Genomic DNA, 24,481 nt, shown 5'->3' on the forward strand with positions numbered 1-24,481 from the left:
GTCCGCCCATCACCCCTGTGCTCGCTGACCTACATTGGCTCCCAGTTAAGCAACGCCTCGATTTCAAAATTCGCATCCTTAAATTTTGTTTGATAACACACCTTCTTCTTCTTCTTTCCTATGGTAGTAGCAAAGCAAATTAAATGTCAACATCTACGTCAGATATCCAGGCCAAAGCTTCCGGTGTAACGGCGCAGATATCTTGTAGGCTGCCTGTGAATTTCCTCTGAGGGCAGTGCTCAATGATCTGTAGGGGGTGGCGTGTGGCGTATGTGCCCAGTCAGCTTCACCTCTGACTGTCCCGTGAGCGGTTCAAATCGCTCCCACACCCCTGGGTTCTAGACCGGACTAAGGTAAAGGCGGCAATACAGAAAATCGAGTAGACAAGTGGTTTGGTGTAAGAAAACCAAGATTTTATTAAAAGCAGAATATAACAATCTTATGGAAAATTACTGGTATGAAAATACAGGCATAAACAGTTACACTTATACAGGGAATGGGGAACACACGGCACATCGAGGGAAAAACAACTACATTAACAATCCCCTTATCCTTATCCCACCCCTATACCTAACTAGATTAAGCTTTGAGGGGCCAGTAATTCATGTTCATCAATCCAAAACCTGTTGCTTTCATGTTGTGAGTTTTGAGGTCTGGTCCTGCTGTCCTTTGGGGTACCCTGTCGCCACGTGGTCTCAGGGCGCAGCGCTGGAGTTGTTGCTGCAACACACCTTCCCTCTCCTCAGCCACCGTCGTCGTCTCGTCGCGATGGGTTTTCTTTTTCTTCTCCCTCGGGCGGTCGGCGGCGGTAGCGTTGCGGTTGTGGGTCGGTTGGCGTTTTTCACGGCTTATTCAATTTTACTACCCATCCTTTGAACGCCAGCATATTCGTTCCGGCGTGGACACCCGCGTCTAACGCCAGCTTATTCGCAGTGTTCAAACGCCAACTAATTCTCACTGTCCATACATATACTTTCTTCCCCAAGCACCAGCTTATAACTAGGCGTTTGGTTTTTACCAATGCGTCTTTTCCTGCCCTTCTCTGCTCTTGTCGGTTTTTACCTTCTTCTTCGTCTCGTCTTGTCTCATCTCGTTTCATGGCCTGTGTGTTCTGTATGACTTTGAACTCGGGTCTCGTTCTCCTCCCGCGTTTGGTATGGATGTCCTTGGTTGTTTGAGCGGTGCGGGGAGCGAGAAGAGAACCCGCCACGAGGCCAGGGCACGAGTACGAGCGGCAGCAGCCCAAGACCAAACAAGAGGTCAGAGTCAAGAGAGCGATTGCTACTGATAGGCCTCCGATTATACCCATTCTTCCACTCCTTATCTGCGCGCCAAATCAGGTCAGTCCATTGTTTAACATTTGGTGGGCTGTTTTAAATGATTACAACCATTTGTTTTAACGACTTTAGGAGTGGTTGTCTCCGGGTCTAATGGCCCCGATGTCCTGGTTGCTTTGTCATGGATAAGACTTGATTGTCCCCATCCTACCTTGATGGCTACTGTGAGCTGTTATTGATTAAACATGCAGGAAGCTAATGGCCACCATTATGGGCCCATCTAGCCTGATTCGATTCGATTCAAATAAATGCATATTCTGTGTTTACTTTGTCTGGCTGGTTCTCGAGAGTCCTGTTCTCACGGATTCCTGCATTTTAATGTTTCGTCTCCAGGCCTGCTTGTTGGCAGAGCCCTGGTTTTAAAAATCCTGTCAGTATCGGTCACGAGGTTTACAGAAGCCATTTTGGGTACCCTGCTTTTAATAACTTGTCCAAAACAGGGTCCCTTGATCCATACCTCGGGGAGTGCGGGAATTTTGAGAACCCTGTAACTTACAGATGTGCACCACAGTCGCATGATGGGGATGCTTTAATTTCCCATCAATAAAGCTCCTGAAAACCGCCATGGGATGTTTTACTACGTTACAGGTGCTATATAAATATCAGTTGCTATTGTTGGATTCCTATGCATTCCGTTGCCCCTTATCAAGCACTTGCTAATGGCATAAACGGATAAACTTAATACTTTAAAATAAAAACAGAAAATGCTGGAGATACTCAGCAGGTCAGGCAGCATCTGTGAAGAGAGAAACATAGAAGATAGGAGCAGGAGTAGGCCATTCGGCCCCTCGAGCCTGCTCCGCCATTTACTGAGATCATGGCTGATCATCCAAATTCGGTACCCTGTCCCTGCCTTCTCCCCATATCCCTTGATCCCTTTAGCCTTAAGAAATATATCCAACTCCTTCTTGAATATATTTAATGAATTGGCCTCAACTGCCCTGTGTGGCAGAGAATTCTACAGGTTCACCACTCTCTGGGTGAAGAAATTCCTCCTCATCTCTGTCCTAAATGGCTTACCCCTTATCCTTAGACTGTGACCCCTGGTTCTGGACTCCCCCGCCATTGGGAACATCCTTTCTGCATCTAGTCTGTCTAGACCTGCCAGAATTTTATACGTTTCAATGAGATCCCCTCTCATTCTTCTAAACTCTAGCGAATATAAGCCTAATCGACCCAATCTCTCCTCATACGTCATTCCTGCCATCCCAGGTATCAGTCTGGTGAATCTTCGCTGCACTCTCTCCATGGCAAGAACATCCTTCCTCAGATAAGGCGACCAAAACTGCACACAATACTCAATGTGTAGTCTCACCAAGGCCCTGTACAACTGCAGCAAGACATCCTTGCTCCTGTACTCAAATCTTCTCGCTATGAAGGCCAACATACCATTTGCCTGTTTAACCTCCTGCTGCACCTGCATGCTTACCTTCAGCGATTGGTGCACAAGGACACCCAGGTCTCGTTGCACTTCCCCTTTTCCTAATCTATTGCCATTCAGATAATAATCTGTCTTCCTGTTTTTGCCACCAAAGTAGATAACCTTGCATTTATCCACATTATACTGCATTTGCCATGCATCTGCCCAATCACCCAACCTGTCCAAATCATACTGGAGTTTCTCTGCATTCTCCTCGCAGCACACATGCCCACCCAGCTTTGTGTCATCTGCAAACTTGGAGATATTACATCTAGTTCCCTCATCTAGATTATTTATATATATTGTGAATAGCTGGGGCCCCAGCACCGATCCCTGCGGTACCCCACAATCACTGCCTGCCACTCAGAAAAGGACCCATTTATTCCAGCTCTTTGCTTCCTGTCTGCCAACCAGTTCTCTATCCAAGTCAATACCTTGCCCCCAATCCCATGTGCCTTAACTTTACACGTTAATCTCTTATGCGGGACCTTAGCGAAAGCCTTTTGAAAGTCCAAATACACCATATCCACTGGTTCTCCCTTATCTATTCTACCAGTTACATCCTCAAAAAATTCCTGTAGATTAGTCAAGCATGATTTACCTTTTGTAAATCCATGTTGACTTTGTCCGATCCTGTCACTGTTTTCCAAGTGCTCTGCTATTACATCTTTTATAATGGACTCTAGTATTTTCCCCACTACCGATGTCAGGCTTACCAGTTTATAATTCCCTGTTTTCTCTCTACCACCTTTTTTGAACAGTGGGGTACCCTCCAATCCATGGGAACAATTCCAGAGTCTATTGAATTTTGGAAGATGACCAGCAATGCATCTACTATTTCTAGGGCCACTTCCTTAAGTACCCTAGGATGTAGATTATCAGGCCCTGGGGATTTATCGGCCTTCAATCCCGTCAATTTCCTTAACACCATTTCCCTACAAATACTGATTTCATTCAATTCCTCCCTCTCATTAGACCCTACATTCCCTGACATCTCTGGGAGGTTATTTGTGTCCTCCTTTGTGAAGACAGAACCAAAGGGAAACAGAGTTAACGTTTCAGGTCGATGACCTTTCGTCAGAACTGGAAAAAAACAGGAAATGGAACAGATTTTTAAGCAAGTGAAGAGGCTGGGAAATGGGGGGGGGGTGATGTTAGAACAAAAGGGAAGGTCTGTGATAGGATAGAAGGCAGGAGAGGTTAAGAGAGGTTACGAGACATTAAGAGACATTCAAGGCAAAACTTAATACTTTGGTGAGTTGCAGATAGGCTTACGGAACAGTCACTGGCCCTCTGATAAATCTCATCGGGACACTGATGCAAAATACATTTTCTCTTCCTTTACTGATGCAAACGTTTGAATTTTTACAGAGCTGCAAACTTCGAATCGATGAAACCGCAGATGGTACAAGAGTCGGCCGGCCAGAACTCTGGAGATCTGTGCCTTCCATGGCATATCTTGGATGGCCACTGGGCAATGCGAGCAACTGATAACAAAACTTCTATCAATCTGAAAACTTCTTATTGAATCCCTTGACTGATTCTTAAAAAAAAGAAAAGGATGACTTACATTTAGACAGCGCTTCTCACGAGCCTCAGGACACCCCAATGAAGTACTTTTTTTGAAGTGTAGTCACTGTTGTAATGCACACACAATTTTGTGCACAGCAAGCTCCCACAAACAGCAATGTGATAATGACCAGATGATCTGTTTTTCAGTGATATTGGTTGAGGGATAAATATTGGCCCAGGACACTGGGGATATCTCCCCTGCTCTTCTTCAAAATAGTGCTATAGGATCTTTTACGTCCACCTGAGAGCGCAGACGGGGCCTCGGTTTAACATCTCATCCGAAAGGCGGCGCCTCCAACAGTGCAGCGCTTCCTCGGAGTGTTGGACCTGGATTATGTGCTCAAGTCCCTGGAGTGGGACTTGAACCCACAACCTTCTGACTCAGAGGCAAGGGGGCTGCCCACTGAGCCGCAGCTGACACAATAAAACATGCAAAAAATGGGAGTTAAAGAAAGAACCTTAATTTATATTGCACCTTTCACATCCTTGGGACATTTACCTTTGCACTTCACAAGCAGTAAATTACTTCTGGATTGTGGGCATTGATGTTATGTAAGCAAACTGTATTACACATTGAAGCAACTGTGAAGGACAAAGTAAGGTTCCATTATTTTCTTTTACTGCTCATGTGTTTAGAAAATGCAAATTGATCTGTAAATGATAGTAACCTGTTTCTGCTGTAAGTAACTCAACCAGGTAAAACTCTGCATTATCTCTTCATTGGATTTACATGGTCTTTCTGTCTAGTCCTGCTCTCTGTGACTGGCCACGTGTATTTCTTCTGCGCTCTTGATCTGTCTTAAAGTATTTACAGCACAGAAACAGGCCAGTTGGCCCATCTGGTCCATGCCGGTGTTTATGCTCCACACGAGCCTCCTCCCACCCCTCTTCATCTCACCCTATCAACATATCCTTCCATTCCTTTCACCCTCATGTGTTTATCTAGCTTCCCCTTAAATGCAACTCTGCTATTCGCCTCAACCGCTCCCTGTGGTAGCGAGTTCCACATTCCCACCACTCTCTGGGTAAAGAAGTTTCTCCTGAATTTCCCATTGGATTTATTAGTGACTATCTTGGGCCAGAAATTCGCGGCCAGAAGCGTGAGTACGGTCGGGGTACTCATGCATTTGGCCGTTGGAAATGCCGGCGTTCAGCAGGAACAGCGCATGCGGGGAACGCCAGCATTTCCAGACCCGAGGTCTATTCACAGCGCGTGCGACTGCACAGGCAGCGCTTGCGCAGTGAACTTTGTGGATTTCACTGATGGATTCAGTGAGGGTAAGTCCTTAGAAGTTACACTTGAAAAAAGCAAGTGTAAAGTTGTTCATTGGCTGCGGAGGAAGATATATTTTATCGTGGAGCTTCAATATTTTTGTTTGGGAAAGGGAGGGAAGTTATTTTAAGAAATTTTAAGTAAGTTTTAAAGTTAAAAATTTTTTTTTTTTAAAGGGTTTTCAGAACGGTAGGTAGAAGGAGCAATTGTGGCTGTGTGAATGGAATGTGAGAATGAGTTATGTATGTATGTCCACATATATTCCTTTACGTATATGTATGTATGTTTTATATTCCTTTACTAATGTGTATGAATGTATGTTTTTAATTATGATTTTCCAATAAGTTACTTTCTCTGAAAGTCATAATTAAATAATACATTCATACACATAAGTAAAGGAATATATACATAACACGCAAAGGAATATATACAGACATACATACTTTCAGAAGCTCCACGATAATAAATATCTTCCTCCGCAGCCTCTGGAGCAACTGTGCCCATGCTTTTTTCATGTGTAAGTTGTAATGACTTGACCTCACTGAAAGCATTAATGAAAGCGGCGAATTATACTGCGCACGCGCTGCCTGTGCAGTCGCACGCGTTCTGCCTCTGAACCCCTTCGTTCAGAGGACAGGAAATGCCGGTTTTCCCCACATGCACTGTGCATGCTGAAAACCGGCATTTCATCCGGCCAGATGCGTAAGTACCCCGACCGTACTCGCGCATTTGGAAGGGAATTACTGGGCCAACATTTTACATGGCAATAAAATGAAAAATTTAACAATTGCACGACTTGCCCCCTCGCATCTGCGACTGAGGGTCCAAGGAGGTGCATTGCGCAAGAGGTCATCATCGTACGTATCCTCACACTGTTCCCTTTGGGGAACTGTATGAAGTGGTGGAAGGATTTATGGCCGTGATTAACGCTCATTCCGTGACCGTAACCATCTTTGAACCAGCCATTAGGGTGGTTAGTCCTATGGCGGGAGGGTTTTACGGGCTCCCACAACCCATCTGAGGGGGGGGGGCCACCAACACCCACGGACGCAAGTATCCCGCTGGATGTCCACCCAGAATTTAAAGTTGGAGCTCCGACTCCACTTGCCGGGACTGTCTGGAGTGGGGTTCAAAACCCTACTCCTTCTGGCCCAGCGGCGGGGATGCTTACTGCTACGCAAAAGGCCCACTCCGCACAAAAGGTGACACCCATACGTTTCCTGCGCCTTTTCCCTCCCTGTGACTGGAGCCCTATGCTGCCATTTCACGTTGCTAATCGGATTGGGCCTTTGTCATAGCGGTAGGATCCCCGCCGCTGGGCCAGATCAGGGTAGGGTTTCGAACCCCGCTCCAGACAGTCCCGGCAAGTGGAGTCGGAGCTCTGGCTCTAAATTCTGGGTTGACATCCAGTGGGATATTTGCGTCCGTGGGTGTGGGTGGCCCCCCCTCCTTGTATAGCTTGTGGGAGCCCGTAAAACCCTCCCGCCAAAGGACTAACCGCCCTAATGGCTGGTTCAAAGATGGTTACGGTCACGGAATGAGCGTTAATCATGGCCATAAATCCTTCCACCACTTCATACAGTTCCCCAAAGGGAACAGTGTGAAGACACGTATGACGACGACATTGCTAAATAAATAAATGGAATTAAAAAAATTCTTTTAGGGCTTTTAAAAGTCTTTAAATTGCTTTAATTCTCTTTAAAACTACTTCAGATTACTCAAAATAATGTAAACATTTTAAAAAGTTTATAAAAGTTACCAAAATCTTCAAAAAACTTCCAAAAACCTATTTAAACTGCTGCTTTGCATGTAAAAATGCTTAGCAGCTTGACAGAAACATTGGGGGCGTGTCCAGTGAAACTGAGACCTCAAGGGGCGTGTCTCACTTGCACTGCACGCTCCTGGCTTCGCGCTGGCTGCACTCCTGGGCGGCGTGATGTCATACGCTGCCCGGGATTCTTCTTTTTCAAACACCAAGTCCAGGCGTCCCTGGAGCTGATCGGCAGTAGCGCGGGGTAAGTGCATATACGGGGCTTGCACGCGCGGCAAGCCCCATTCACCAATTTCACAGAAATCACACAGTGCAGATAGAGGCCATTTCGGCCCATCGAGCCTGCACCGACACATATCCCACCCGATCCCCGTAACCCCTACACCAACACATATCCCACCCTATCCCTGTAACCTCACGTATTTAATCCCCCTAACACTAAGGGTCAATTTATCATAGCCAATCAACCTAACCCGCACATTTTTGGAGTGTGGGAGGAAACCGGAGCACCCGGAGAAAACCCACGCAAACACGGGGAGAATGTGCAAACTCCACACAGACAGTCGCCCGAGGCCGGATTCGAACCCGGGTCCCTGGCGCTGTGAGGCAACAGTGCTAACCACTATGCCACCGTGCTGCCCCTTATTTCTGGCCCCTTATATTTTTATGGACCCTAGTTCTGATCCTGCCGGTAAGTGGAAATATCTTCTCTCTCTACGTCTACCCTATCGAACCTTTTCATAATCTTAAAGACCTCTATCACCCCTTGGTCTTCTCTTTTCTAGAGGAAAAGGCATGGTCTACCTGTAGCCACTGCAGGAGTTGGGAACCAATGTGTCTCTTAGTCTCGAGTTCACTCTCTCCTGCATGACCACCACTAAAAATCTATCTCTATCCATTTTGTTGCCTCCTCACATGCTACTGTTTTCTTAGTCTCCCACCTCAAGTGTTTAATAACTTAAAAAACAGAACTTGCATTTAGATAGAGCCTTTCATTACCTCAGGACATCCCAAAGTGATTTACAGCCAATGAAGTACTTTGTTTTTTCAAGTGTAGTCACTGTTGTAATGCAGGAAATGCGGCAGCCAATTATGCACACAGAAAACTCGCACAAACAGCTATGTGATAATGACCAGATAATCTGTTGTAGTGATGTTGGTTGAGGAATAAATATTGGCCGCAGGACACTGAGGCAGAACTCCACAGTAACCTTACTTGCTGGAATTTTCTTCAGGGAGGCGGGTTGGAGGTTGCGGGGGTTTGAGGTGCAGCCCTGCCCAATGTGAGGCCTCAGATTCCCTCCCGCAGCCGGCCAGCTTGAGAGGCTAGTTGGCTGCGGGCGGCTGGGCCTCAGTTGTGAGGAGTCGATCTTGGGGACGGATCGCGGGGGGTGATCGGGGATCGTGGGGGTTGTGTCGGGGATCGTGGGCGGGATTGGGGATCACAGTGCGGGGGTCAGGGAGTGTGGGGGGATGGGGGATTGCGGGGGGATTGGGGATCGTGGGGGGTCGGGAATCGTGGGGGGGTGATCGGGGATCGCGGGGGTCAGGGATTGCGGGCGGGATTGGGGATCACAGTGGGGGGATCAGGGAGCACGGGGGGATGGGGGATTGTGGGGGGGATTGGGGATCGCAGGCGGGATCGGGGATTGTGGGGGGGGTGGGCGGCCTGCTGGTGGCGCTGTCCAGGGAGAGTATAAATACTCGGGCATGGGCCCAGCTTGCTCAGGACATTCTTTAACAGGAACTAGTGAAGGACACAACTAGATCTCCATGTTGAAAAACAGTTGATTAAAGCCTTGTTTAATACTTTGACCAAGTGCCTAGTAGTTTTCTTACGTCAAACACCGCTACTCAAAAGAAATGGCGAGGCAAAGTAGATGAGAATGAGAATGTGAAAGGCACTGTCTGCATGACCTTGCAGTGTTGTGTTACTCAGTTCTCGATTCTTTCTTCACCGTGCCCAAGTTACACCCACTTGCTTCCTCCCCTGCATTTTCTCTGTCGTCTTTCCTTTCATTGTCGGTTTGCCTGTATGTTTTAATCTCTAAATTCAGCAGAGTTTAGAAGATGATAAAAATTGCCATCTATCTAGCAGTAGATGGCTCTCTCTTGGCATGGGAACAAGCGGGAGAGTCTGCATGAATTACCTCTGATTAAGCGCGAACCAAGCTCAACGTAGGGAGAGCCGGACAGCAAGGGATGGATTAAAAGGCAGACATGAGCCAACCAGTTTCAGTTTGGAGCTTTGGTTCAGCTTGATTGGAACCAATGAGAATCCAGTTTTGATGAAAGGTCGTCGACCTGAAACGTTGGGCTGGATTTTGTGAATGGAGGTGAGTTGGAGGCGGGACTGCTGCTTTGTCGTGTCAAGGTCCCGCCTCCATCCTCGCCTGACCAACCAGAGGGATTTTCCCCTGATTGAGCTTGTTAAGCCCGCCCTGCGGGCTCAGCAGGCCAATTAGGGAGGAAGTCACTGACAGATCACGTCAACGTCAGATGTGCTATCTGTCAAGACTTCTTGAAAGAAGAAATGACAGCGTTTGACAGCTCTGTGAAGCTGTCAAACACTGACATTCTCTGTAGTTTGATGAGGCCTTGTGTTCAGGACTCATCAAACCTTTCAACTTTGTAAATTCACATGGCTGTTGGTTCGGAGCTTCCAACAGCCAGTCTGTGACATTGACAAGGAGGATGTCGGCTCTCCTGATCCAGCGCGACTGAAGGCTGTAGGAAGAAACCAAGGTAAGTGAACATTTTTAAAAACTTCTCACTCACCTTGCATACTTTCCACTCCACACTTGCACCCATCACTCACCGCTACATCTTACTTCCAGGTGCCTCTGACCCCCGCAGACCGCCTTCACGTCTCCTCCAACCCGGTGGGGTTCTCCGAGGTCGGGAAGCCTTCACCTGTGAAGGTGAAATGGCACTAATACTATTTTCCTGCCTATTATCTACCTGATAACAGGCAGTTAAAAGGATTAAATGCCTTTCCCGCCTCCAGGAGACGGGACCCGAAGCTGCACATCTTCCCGCCTCCTGGCAAAAGGTCACGGAGGCGGGATGGGGGCGGGTTTGCCATCCGCCCCCACTTTCTCCGAGTCTACCGGCTGCCCCGCCTCCATGCCCGCCTCCTCGGGGCTTGGAAAATCCAGCCCAGTGTGTCTGTTTCTCTCTCCACAGATGTTGCCTGACCTGCTGAGTGTTTCCAGCATCTCCTGTTTATATTTCAGATTTCCAGCAGCCGCCGTATTTTGCTTCTGTCTAAGTGAACCAGTCTCTTTTAGCAGCCTTCACTCACACCCATAAATGCTATCAAGACACAATCCCTCCCACTGGATCCAATACTTTTGTCGTATCAAGCCCCAAAGCCAAATGACATTTATTTTTTGAAAGGCTTACCTAGGCATCATGGAGTTTGTTTGCTTCTCCTGCTGCAGGCATCTCCAGACTGAAGCTCAAACTTCTCCCCTGACACACTCCAGGGTTCCAGATTGACACTCCACTGTCACCATTGTAGATTCGGGCCTCCCCACCAGGTCTATGCTCTCCGCTTCCCCATCAGATGTTTTCAAACTCCCAGGTGGCCCCTCGGCATTCATACTTGAGCAGAGGCTCCTTATCCACTCACTGTTTAATTTCTGGTGGGACTGATTCACCAGTTTCATATAACAATTTTGCAAGGCAACTACAATCTCATGCAATTTTCTCTTCTTCTTCTTCTTAGGCAGTCCCTCGGAACCGAGGATGACTTGCTTCCACACTAAAAATGAGTTTGCAGGTGACTGATGAGTCCAATGCGGGACCTACAGTCTCTGTCACAGGTGGGGCAGACGGTGGTTGAAGGGGCGGGTGGGTGGGGTGCTTGGGTTGACGTGCGCTCCTTGCACTGTTTGCGCTTGGCTTCCGCTTGCTCCCGGCGAAGAGACTCGAGGTGTTCAGCACCTTCCCGGATGTTTCTCCTTCACTTTGTGCGGTCTTGGGCCAGGGATTCCCAGGTGTCGGTGGGGATGTTGCACTTTTTCAAGGAGGCTTTGAGGGTGTCCTTGAAGCGTTTCCTCTGCTCACCTGGGGCTCTCTTGCCGTGTCGGAGCTCCGAGAAGAGCGCTTGTTTTGGGAGTCTCGTATCGGGCATGCGGACGATGTGACCCGTCCACCGGAGCTGATCGAGCATGGTCAAAGCTTCGATGCTGGGGATGTTGGCCTGAGCGAGAACACTGACGTTGGTGCGCCTATCCTGCCAATGGATTTGCAGGATTTTAATGACATTTTAATGAAAGGGCACAGGAACCTAAATTTTTCCAAACCACTTTTGGGGTTGTCTCAGTGACTGAAATTATCTTGTGCAAAACGTATCATAGTAAGATCCAGATAAATGTATACCTCAGGCAGTATAATTCTGGTCCAAACATAGAACCCCAATTGCCAACCAAGTTCCGGTCGTGCAGAGTTCCTAATCCAAACACAGCACTTGGACAGAAAATCTTGATCCTAGAATTAAATACTCCTTCACGATATACTCTTAACATGTAGTGCAACAATTTGCATTTATATAGTGTCTTCTGACAACAGCAACAGCTTCCATTTAACTCCATCATCAACGACAGCATACTTCCACCTCTGTAACTTTACATCGGATATACGGCACAGAAACAGGCCATTCGGCCCAACCAGTCCATGCCGGCTCCACTCGAGCCTCCTCCTGTCTTTCCTCATCTAACTCTATCAGTATAACCCTCTATTCCCTTCTCCCTCACGTTCTTATCTAACCTCCCCTTAAATGCATCCATACTATTCGCTTCAACCACTCCCTGTGGTAGCGAGTTCCACATTCTCACCACTCTCTGGGTAAAGAGGTTTCTCCTGAATTGCCCAATTTCACCCGTCTCCGACCCTGCCTCAGCTCATCCGCTGCTGAAACCCTCACCCATGCCTTTTGTTACCTCTAGACTTTACTATTCCAACGCTCCCCTGGCCGGCCTCCCACCTTGTATCGACATAAACTTGCGCTCATCCAAAACCCAGTGTCCCAACTCGCACCAAGTCCGTTCACCCATCACCCCTGTGCTTGGACTTTCACTGTCTTCCCGTCTGACAACGCCTCAGCTTTAAAATCCTCATCCTTGTTTTCAAATCCCTCCATGACCTCGCCCCCCCCTCCCTATCTCTGTAACATCCTCCAGCACTACGAGTCTTCGCGATCTCCGCGCTCCTCCAAATCTGGCCTCTTGTGCATCCCAGATTTCCAGCGCTCCACCATTGGCGGCTGTGCCTTCAGCTGCCTGGGCCCCTAAGCTCTGGAATTCCCTCCTTAAACCTCTCTGCCTCTCCACCTCTCCCTCCCCTCCTTTAAGACGTTCCTTAAAAGCTCTCTCTTTGACCAAGCTTTCGGTCATCTTTCCTGATATCTCCTTCTGTGGCTTGGTGTCTGACATGAACCTTGTCATTCATGTGGAAATGACTTATGAAGTAATACTGGGCGGCCTGCTGGTGGCACTGTCCAGGGAGAGTATAAATACTCGGGCATGGGCCCAGCTTGCTCAGGACATTCTTTAACAGGAACTAGTGAAGGACACAACTAGATCTCCATGTTGTAAAGCAGTTGATTAAAGCCTTGTTTAATACTCAGGCCAAGGGCCTAGTAGTTTTCTTACATCAGTGTCAAAAAATGTTTTTCTTGCTATCGCTCTTTTTAAGCACCTTAGGACGTTTTGCTGCGTTAAATGCGCTATATAAATGTAAGTTGTTGTTGTTATATAGTGCCTTCTGACAACAACAACAACTTGCATAGGCTGGTGTGGAGCATAAACATTGGCACGGAGCTGTTGGGCCGAATGGCCTGTTTCTGTGCCGTAAAATTCTACGTAATTCCGCGTAAGTTGTTGTTGTTTCATTGGACTTTGACCTACGGATCCATCCCATACAAATACTTTGATACAAAGTGATAGCTTTGCTGTGGGATTAAAAGGATTGCAGGAAGTGTTAATAACTGTCTCGGGCCTATCTGAACGCAGGTTGTACAATGTTCTACCAGCACGATTCTTTGGGGGCTACTTTAGCTCCATTACAGAGATGATTCTTAAATGGGCACGTCTGAGTGCTTCCAATTTATGAAATTAGCTTAGACCGAACAGCTGCATCATTTGTGACGGGAGTCTCTCAAGGCCTATCAGCCTCATGCGGTCCAGCTGACCATTTCTCAACTGGAAAACAAATCTGGCAGAACCCATGTTTCAACCGCGCTACAAATGCAATTACCTGCCATTTCATTGTGTTCTTCTTAAGCAGTCATTTGTTTGAAGGATTAGCTTTCTTTAAATGAGAGTTTTGTAAAATTGAAAGAGAAAGCCAACTGACGACACCCATTCTGTCAGCCCCTGACTAACTCTGCTTCCTCCTCTATTATGCGCACATAAAATATTTAGTGAGATGGTCCATATGGTTGCACTATATTACCAGGAGGATGTGCCACTGGTGGGACTGGGAACTGTAAAGCTGTAGATGTACTCTAATCTGAATTAGACACGGACTACTTAGAATCATACCGCACAGAAGGAGACCACTTGGCATGCCCTGCCTGTGCCGGTGCTTTGAAAGAGTCCCACTCCTCCTGCTCTTTCTCAATAGCCCTGCAAATTTGACCCCTATGAGTTTCTTTCCAATTCCCTTTTGGAAATTACTATTGAACCGGCTTCCACCACCCTTTCAGGCAGCGCGTTCCAACAATAACCACAACAACTTTTATTTATATAGCGCCTTTAACATAGTAAAAGTGTAGTGTCCGAGGATCAATAAGACTCAGACTGCAGGAGAACAATAAAACAGGTATTTACTGAACAGAGAGTAATTCAAGACTGAAATACAGAAGCCTGCTATGGCTTTATATACAGGGGTGGTCACTGCCGGTACTGCAGTATAGAATCAGTTCTTCTCTTAAAGGTACATACACAACAAAAACATCCCAAGGCGCTTCACAGGATTGTAATCAAACAAAATTTGACACCCAACCCCATAGGGAGATATTAGGACAGGTGAGAGGGGGGTTTTTAAGGAGCATCTTAAAGGAGGAGAGAGAGGCGGAGAGGTTTAGGGAGGGAATTCCAGAGCTTGAGGCCCCGGCAGCTGAAGGCACGGCCGCCAATGGTGGAGCGATGAAAATCGGGGATGCTCAAGAGGCCAGAACTGGAGGAGTGCAGACAACTCGGAGGATTGTAGGGCTGGAGGAGGTTACAGAGATAGGGAGGGGCGAGGCCATGGAGGGATTTGAAAACAAGGATGAGAATTTTAATTCCAGATCATAACAACTCGCTGCATTAGATCATTTCTCCTCATCTCCCCCTCTGGCTCTTTTGCCAATTATCTTCAATCTGTGTCCTCTGGTTACCGACCCTCCTGCCACTGGAAACAGTTTCTCCTTATTTACTCCATCAAAACTCTTCATAATTTTGCACACCTCTATTAAAGCAAATGTTATGTTGGCCTTTATTACAAGAGGATTTGAGTATAAGAGCAAAGATGCCTTACTGCAATTATATAGGGCCCTGGTGAAATCACACCTGGAGTATTGTGTACAGTTTTGGTCTCCTTACCTAAGGAAGGATATACTTGCCATAGAGGGAGTGCAACAAAGGTTCACCAGACTGATTCCTGGGATGGGGCGATTGTCCTATGAGGAGAGATTGAGTAGACTGGGCCTATATTCTCTAGAGTTTAGAAGAATGAGAGGTGATCTCAGTGAAACATACAAAATTCTTACAGGGCTTGACAGGGTAGATGCAGGGAGGATGTTTCCCCTGGCTGGGGAGTCTAGAACCAGGGGTCACAGTCTCAGAATAAGGAGTCGGCCATTTAGGACTGAGATGAGGAGAAATTTCTTCACTCAGAGGGTGGTGAATCTTTGGAATTCTCTACCCCAGAGGGCTGTGGAGGCTCAGTCGTTGAGTATATTCAAGACAGAGATCATTAGATTTTTGAATATTAAGGGAATCAAGAGATATGGAGATAGTGCAGGAAAGTGGAGTTGAGGTTGAAGATCAGCCATGATCTTATTGAATGGTGGAGCAGGCTCGAGGGGCCAAATGGCCGACTCCTGCTCCTATTTCTTATATTCTTAACCTTCTCTGCTGTAAGGAGAACCACCCCAGTTTCTCCAGTCTCTACAAAAATATGTTGAAAAGGAAAGAACGAAAGAAAGTGGCAGTATTGGACCTAATGTTATTATCATTTCTTTTGTGCTTCTAAATACAACTTTGAGAAAAATTGAGTAACGGCTTAGGTATTTGAGACTGAAACATTAGGTGCCATATCGTGTGTGCTCTAACGTTGTGTTTTTTCTATCTGAAACTGGCAGATGATTTCTGAACTTTAACAGCTAGTTTCCGTTACACAGATTAGCTGGAGCTGGATTCAGAACTGAAGATAAAAGAGAGTGACCCGAGAGTCTCAAAAGCTGTCAATCTGGCCACACGTTCATAAAGGTATAAACAATATAATGATCTCTCCGCATAAAAATTCAAGCGGACTAAAATTGGATTCCATCTGGTCCCCTCGACCAAACTCCCCTCATGATTAGGTCTTGTCATTCAAAAGCTTGATAACTACATCCCCCGACAGCGCTTTGAAAAGCCTCCTGAAGCAAAGTTACCATCCTTACAGTCCTCCCGGGTGAACTGTCATTCTCTGTCATTTCCCCTATCAAAGTGGACAGGAGATGTTGGGGTCTCCAGTGGCCATGTGTTGTGCCCTGCTTGACTAACGACTCACTACTACCTTAGGCTTCTGACCTGGCCAATGTTTATCCCTCAATCAACATCGCTAAAACAGGTGATCTGGTCATTATCACATTGCTGTTTGTGGGAGCTTTCTGTGCGCAAATTGGCTGCCGCGTTTCCTGCATTACAACAGTGACTGCACTTCAAAAAGTACTTCATTGGCTGTAAAGCGCTTTGAGACGTCCGGTGGTCGTGAAAGGTGCTGTAGAAATCCAAGTCTTTCTTTCTTTCTTTCTTTCTTTCTTTCATCCTACACTTCTTGCCCATCCCAGTATTTATCATCGCATATATACAGCAACCCTAACCACAAACAGGAACTTCAATTGGGGCTATTTTACTACCCAACTATAGTGAGTACACTTTAAAAAAGAAAGCACTTGCATTTATATAGTGCCTTTCACAACTTCAGAACGTTTCAAAATGCTTTACCGCCAATGTAGGAAACTAATTTGCGCACAACAAGCTCCCATAAACACAGCAATGATATAATTAATTTGTTTTTGTTATGTTGGTTGAGGGACAAATATTGGCCCAAGACACTGGAGAGGACTCCCTCTGCTCTTCCTCGAAATAGTGCCATGGGATCTTTTACGCCCACCTGAGAGGCTGGGCCTCAGTTTAACGTCTCATCCGAAAGACGGCACCTCCGACAGTGCAGTGCTCCCTCAGCACTGTACTGGGAGTGTCAGCCTAGATTTTTGAGCTCAAGTCTCTGGAGTGGGACTTGAACCCACAACCTTCTGACTTAGAGGTGAGGGTCTTACATTGTGCAGCTGGCATAGAAGATCTGGTAGAGGGTTACCGATATATTTCCTGGAGGCACCACTAGAAAGCCTGCAGCTCAATGCTATCAGGGTTAAGTAAATTGCAGAACATCATCCTAAATGCAAAAAAAAATACATTTAGATAATGGGTTCTGCCAGGACCACTGAGCTCCAGACCTCATTGCAGCCTTGGTCCAAACATGGACAAAAGAGCTGAATTCCAGAGGTGAGGTGAGAGTGACTGCCCTTGACATCAAGGCAGCAATTGACTGAGTAAAAGGAGCCCCAGTAAAATTGAAGCCAATGGGAATCAGGGGGAAAACTCCACAGTCTGGAGTCATACCTAGCACAAAGGAAGATGGTTGTGGTGGTTGAAGGTCAATCATCACAGCCCTAGGACATCCCTGCAGGAGTCCCTCAAGGTCGCGTCCTCGGCCCAACCATCTTCAGCTGCTTCATCAATGACCTTCCCTCCATCATAAGGTCAGACGCGGGAATGTTCGCTGATGATTGCACAGTGTTCAGTTCTATTCACAACTCCTCAGATAATGAAGCAGTCCATGCCCGAATGCAGCAAGACCTGGATGACATTCAGGCTGATAAGTGGCAAGTAACATTCGCGCCACAAAAGTGCCAGGCAATGACTATCTCCAACAAGCGAGAGTCTAACCACTGCCCATTGACAATAAACGGCATTACCATCACCAAATCCTCCACCATCAACATCCTGGGGGCCACCATTGATCAGAACCTTAACTGGACCAGCCACATAAATACTGTGGCTACAAGAGCAGGTCAGAGGCTGGATATTCTGCGGCGAGTGTCTCACCTCCTGACTCCCCAAAGCCTTTCCACCATCTACAAGGCACAAATCAGGAGTGTGATGGAATACTCTCCACTTGCCTGCATGAGTGCAGCACCAACAACACTCAAGAAGTTCGACACCATCCAAGATAAAGCAGCCTGCTCGATTGGCACCCCATCCGCCACCTTAAACATTCACTCCCTCCACCACCGGCGCACCATGGCTGCAGTGTGTACCATCTACAAGATGCACTGCAACAACTCGCCAAGGCTTCTTTGGCAGCACCTCTCAAACCCGCGACCTCTACCACCTAGAAGGACAAGGGCAGCAGGCGCATGGAAACACACCATCCTGAGTTGGAAGTATATCGGCCGTTTCTTCATCATCGCTGGGTCAAAATCCTGGAACGCCCTCCCTAACAGCACTGTGGGAGTAGCTTCACCACACGGACTGCAGCGATTCAAGAAGGCGGCTCACCACCACCTCCTCAAGGGCAACTAGGTATGGGCAATAAATGCTGGCCTTGCCAACGACGCCCACAGCCCAGGAACGAATAAAAAATGGTTGATAATTAAATAAATAGTATAACTGAATTAAACAAAACTGTTAAGAAAATTGTTTTAAAATTGGGGCCGTTTTGATGTTTTAATGAGATTCCAATCTCATTATTTGGAGAAAACTGACGCCAATGAAGAACTTTTATTGAAGTGTTGTCACTGTTGTAATGTAGGAAACACGGCAGCCAATTTGTGCACAGCAAGCTCCCGCAAACAGTAATGTGATAATGACCAGATAACTCAAATTGGGCCTCTGGAGAACTTAAATCTTGTGTCAATGTTATGAGCCTCAACATAACTTAGGTTCGTAATATGCACTGCAGGAGCTACACACACAACCCCTTCCCCAAGCAAACTGTAACTCCACCATCATCTGGCTTCCATCCAGGGTATCTCTTCCAGGCACATGCATCTGAGGTTCATCTGGTCTGCCTTTCCCTTTCACACAATTCCCTTCTAGCTCCTTTCTTTTTGCCTTCAGCTGCCTAGGCTCTAAGCTCTGGAATTCCCTCCCTAAGCTTCTCCGCCTCTCCATCGCCCTCTCCTCTTTTAAGATGCTCCTTGAAACCTCACTCTTTGACCAAGAGTTTGGCCGCCTGCCCTGTTAGCCGCTCCTGTGGTTCGGTCTCACATTTCGTCTGATATCGCTCCTGTGAAGCGCCTCGGGATGTTTTACTGCGTTAAAGGCGCTACATAAATGCAAGTTGTTGTTGAATAAGAGTCAGCCCGATACAGGAGGCACAGTCGATCAGATTCTCTCCCAGGTGGTAGAAGGTCCAAACCAGCAAGTGGCTCGGGCAAAGAGAAAACCAGTGAAAAATGAAAGAAAGAAAGACCTGCATTTATATAGCGCCTTTCACGACCACCGGACGTCTCAAAGCGCTTTACAGCCAATGAAGTACTTTTTGAAGTGCAGTCACTGTTGTAATGTGGGAAACGCGGCAGCCAATTTGCGCACAGCAAGCTCCCACAAACAGCAATGTGATAATGACCCGATAATCTGTTTTTGTTATGTTGGTTGAGGGATAAATATTGGCCCCAGGAAACCAGGGAGAACTCACCTGAGCAGCAAAAAAATAGTGATGCTGAAATGGTAATTTCTTATGGGAATTTTCTGATTTGATTTGACAATAGCGTTGAACTCAGTTCAGATTATTTTTAAATGGGAAAATTGTGTAGCAATTGTTTTACAGTCACGCCTTTGTGATTTGTTTTCTATATTGTCTCTAGCTTGCATCGATTTTGCCTTTAAACCTGTGTCTGCTTATATGGAAGTTTTATGAGTTTTCTTTCACGATAATTACCATTGATCTTTGTAAAAAGATGCTTTAGCACCTCCTCCAAGCATACTTACAAATTTGTGTCTTTGAAGAAATACGTTCTCTGATCTAAACTGTAATTGTAGCTGATTTTAACAGAAGCTTGGATTTTTTTACCATTGAATTTGTGAAAACTGTTGCATCTCTCTTTTTTTGATTTCAGAATATGACGGCCCACTTGTTTTTTGTTTTGGTTGTGTTTAATAACTGAGAATTCACTGCTAACCTGCACCCCCAAGGAACGCAGAATAATTTGCAATCTAATCATGTAAAATACAATTGACATTCAGCGATAAGAGAAAATGGGCCGTAGCGGTTCCGCTGGCTGCTGTACAAGCCGCCGGATTGTCCTCTACATTGTCTTCAATAGAGAGGGAAAATCAGGCAGGGTGCGTATGGGTAGCTGATTCACTACTGCCCGCTTTCCGCCACCGCCTTTCAGGTGAGACTCGGGTGACTCCAATATGATTTGGACAGGTTGGGTGATTGGGCAGATGCATGGCAGATGCAGTATAATGTGGATAAATGCGAGGTTATCCACTTTGGTGGCAAAAACAGGAAGACAGATTATTATCTGAATGGCAATAGATTGGGAGAAGGGGAAATGCAACGAGACCTGGGTGTCCTTGTGCACCAGTCGCTGAAGGTAAGCATGCAGGTGCAGCAGGCGGTTAAGAAGGCAAATGGTATGTTGGCCTTCGTAGCGAGAGGGTTCGAGTACAGGAACAAGGATGTCTTGCTGCAGTTGTACAGGGCCTTGGTGAGACCACACCTTGAGTATTGTGTGCAGTTTTGGTCGCCTTATCTGAGGAAGGATGTTCTTGCCATGGAGGGAGTGCAGCAAAGATTCACCAGACTGATACCTGGGATGGCAGGAATGACGTATGAGGAGAGATTGGGTCGATTGGGCTTATACTTGCTGGAGTTTAGAAGAATGAGAGGGGATCTCATTGAAACTTATAAAATTCTAACAGGACTAGACAGGCTAGATGCAAGAACGATGTTCCCGATGGCGGAGGAGTCCAGAACCAGGGGTCACAGTCTAAGGATAAGGGGTAAGCCATTTAGGACAGAGATGAGGAGGAATTTCTTCACCCAGAGAGTGGTGAACCTGTGGAATTCTCTACCACAGAAGGCAGTTGAGGCCAATTCATTAAATATATTCAAGAAGGAGTTAGATATATTTCTTAAGGCTAAAGGGATCAAGGGATATGGGGAGAAAGCGGGAACAGGGGACTGAGTTTGGATGATCAACCATGATCTTATTAAATGGTGTAGCGGGCTCGAGGGGCCGAATGGCCTACTCCTGATCCTATCTTCTATGTTTCTATGTTTCTAAACTCTATAAATAAATAAATAAATAAATAAAGTGGTGGAAACTGATTCCATAACTAATTTTAAAAGGGAGTTGGACAGATACTTGATACTTGTAACTTTCTATGATTCTATAAACCCAGGCCCCAGTCTGCTCTCTCAGGTGGGATGTAAAAGATCCCCACGGCCACTATTTGGAAGAAGAGGTGGGGGGGGGGGAGTTCTCCCCGGTGTCCCGGGGCCAATATTTATCCCTCAACCAACATCACTAAAAGAAGCCAGATTATCCAGTCATTATCACGTTGCTGTTTGTGGGAGCTTGCTGTGCGCAATTTGGCTGCCGCTGTTTCCTACATTACAAACAGTGACCGCACTTCGAAATGTACTTCACGGGCCGTAAGGCGCTTCGGGACGTCCGGTGGTCGTGAAAGGCGGTGTAGAAAGGCAGGTCTTTCTTAATGCAGGGTTTTTTCTTTCAATATTCCTATAACCCTTACTCCTGAAACATTCTTAAAACATTCAGCAGTCAAATAAACATCTCTACCTTGCGAAGAAAAGGACGCCAGTACTCACTAGTGTGAAGAAACTGATGTAATGATCAGTAACCTGTCATTCTGGAATGGTACACTAGGTGGTGCTGTATGTATATAAGAGTGGGCTACCCAGGATGCACTAGGCTACCCACAAGGCAGCAGTCAAGATGGAGGCCTCTACAGATACTGTACCTAGTCCACATGTGCTCAATAAAGTGTCTAGCAAAAGCTAGCTGTTCTTAATAAAAACGACTAGTTATTAATGAACATAACATGGTACCAGGATTGGTAAGATCTGCTGAATATTGTGCAACATGGCATGGAGAATTTGAAGCCACCAGAGCGTTTGAAACTCACAGGAAATGTCGACTACAATTGGCAGACTTTTAAACAACAATTCAAACTCTACATTGCTGCCATCGGGTACGGTACGAAGCCAGATGCAAGGAAAATAGCGTTGCTGCTCACGGTTGCAGGCCCACAGGCAATAGAGGTATTTAATACATTTGTATTTAATCTAGAGGAGAACAGAGAAAAATTAGACGATGTGCTAAAGAAGTTTGATACACATTGTTCTCCCAAAAATAATGAAACCTATGAGAGGTACATCTTCCATTCTCGGACACAGCAGCAAAATGAGACTTTTGATAGCTTTTTGACTGATCTGAAACTGAAAGCACAGACATGTAATTTCTCTGAGCTGAAAGCATCCATGATTCGTGACCAGATTGTGTTTGGTATTCATGATAAAAAAAGTCAGGGAACGTCTGTTGAGAGAAACCGAACTAACATTGGAAATTGCTGTGAAAATATGCCAAGCTAGCGAGCTAGCTCAAAAGCATGCCAAGACTTTCAGTGAAATCAATGATGATGCGATTGCAGCAAGTGCTGCTGTCGGTGCTGTGTCCTACAAGGGGAAGAAACATGGGCAGAACAGAAGTGAAAAGCTACAGTTCTTGAGGAAGTAGGACCAAGGTCATACACTGTTAGAACTGAGGAAGGACAGATTCTCAGGAGGAACCGCCGTTCCCTCCTAAAAACACAAGAGACTATCGAAGAGCAAATCGATGACAATGCCACAACTGAATCTTGTCACTCACCACCAGAACAATCTAACACAAATACACATACAGGCTCTCATGAAAACACATCAGACTTACCTGTGCTAAGAAGATCCACACGTGAAGTAAAATAGCCTGATAGACTTAATCTTTGAGTGCAAAGAAAACTACATTGAAAATGTATTGACTGTTGAAGATGTTTATGTTGTTATTGATTGATATTGATTGATACTGGTTTTGTTTAACATCAAAGAAAGGGGGATGTAATGATCAGTAACCTGTCATTCTGGAATGGTACACTAGGTGGTGCTGTATGTATATAAGAGTGGGCTACCCAGGATGCACTAGGCTACCCACAAGGCAGCAGTCAAGATGGAGGCCTCTACAGATACTGTACCTAGTCCACATGTGCTCAATAAGTGTCTAGCAAAAGCTAGCTGTTCTTAATAAAAATGACTAGTTATTATGGAATGGTACACTAGGTGGTGCTGTATGTATATAAGAGTGGGCTACCCAGGATGCACTAGGCTATCCACAAGGCAGCAGTCAAGATGGAGGCCTCTACAGATACTGTACCTAGTCCACATGTGCTCAATAAAGTGTCTAGCAAAAGCTAGCTGTTCTTAATAAAAACGACTAGTTATTAGTGAACATAACAACTGACTCTCGACTGTTATGCGAGGAAATTCAGAAGATGAAGCCTGCAGAATAATAAACAGGTAAGTGCATTATACCGCAGTCTCTTTGGCAGAAGTACTCTATTCCCTTTGCTTTGGGAAATTGAACACAGAGACAAGATTTTGTCTGGGCTTTTTCCTGACAGAATAATGTTTAGGTGAATAGCTATTCTGCCCATCATCAGCCCTTCTTTGTATCAGCTGGAACAGAACGTGGAGCGATAGGGATCATGTTTGTCGATGTCGGTGATTATCCCACCACACAGCACATCAACCATCTGAACTGTTACAGAAACACATCCCCACATAACATAATCTCTGGTCTAATTCTATAGGGCTTTCAAAGCCCGCAAACTTTACAAGGATTTGGTGGTAAACTGCTGCATGTTGGCTTCCAATTCAGACAACGGACTCTCAATGGTAGCACAGTATAGCCGATTCTTTCTTCCATGAGGCAGCGCATTAGGACACTGATCTCACCATGTTTCCACATACTGCGCATTGGTATCCAGTAATGAATAATTTCCTTTGATTCCTCTTAACAGTGATTGCAATGCATGTTGTTAAAATGTCTCGCGGAAACCTGCCTCAAAGAAATGGTGTACAAAAAGGCTTTACACAAAGCTTTAATTGCAAGCTCATTAAAGTAACCTTGACATTGCCCTTTTTAGTCTTTTAACACTGACTATTAATAAGAACTTTGATTTTTTTAAAGACAAATACACACTTGTTTCTTCAAGCCTTCAAATTGTGATGGCAAATAATAGAAGCTTAATTGCTTGCAGTTACTATAATAGACATGATACCGAAAATAGGCAGATGTACAAAGACCTAAAAGAACAGAAATGATAGGGTGCTTTAAACACTATTGAACAAGGTGCATATCAGCGCTGGTGAATCAGAACAAGGCAGAACAGTGATTCTGAACAAAATCAGCGTCAATACCATGAGATTAATGCCGTCCACTGAAGCTTGCTTGGGGTCCGCATCGCCCTCATCTATTTCATTGTCACTCTGGCAAGTCACCGGAATCCCCCAGGTAATTGCAAAGCTGTGTTAGTCCCTTTCAGAGCTACACTGTCTCGCTCTGTCTCCAGCTATAACTCTCTCAGATCCCGAGTCCTTGACGCTGAAAAATCCATCCCTCAAAATTCCCAACGAGCGCTCAAGCACTAAATACGTGGCGTGGTGTGCCTTGCTGCGCTGCGGCTTGCCCGTACTAAAACCAGGCCTCAAAAAAAGCTGGGGAAACATAGCAAGCATAGGAACGTAGGAGCAGGGGGAGGCCATTCAGCCCCTGGAGC

The sequence above is a fragment of the Somniosus microcephalus genome, chromosome 10 (assembly GCF_052327205.1).
Source record: "Somniosus microcephalus isolate GS21.2 chromosome 10, FLI_Smic_1.0, whole genome shotgun sequence".
Classification (NCBI taxonomy): domain Eukaryota; kingdom Metazoa; phylum Chordata; class Chondrichthyes; order Squaliformes; family Somniosidae; genus Somniosus; species Somniosus microcephalus.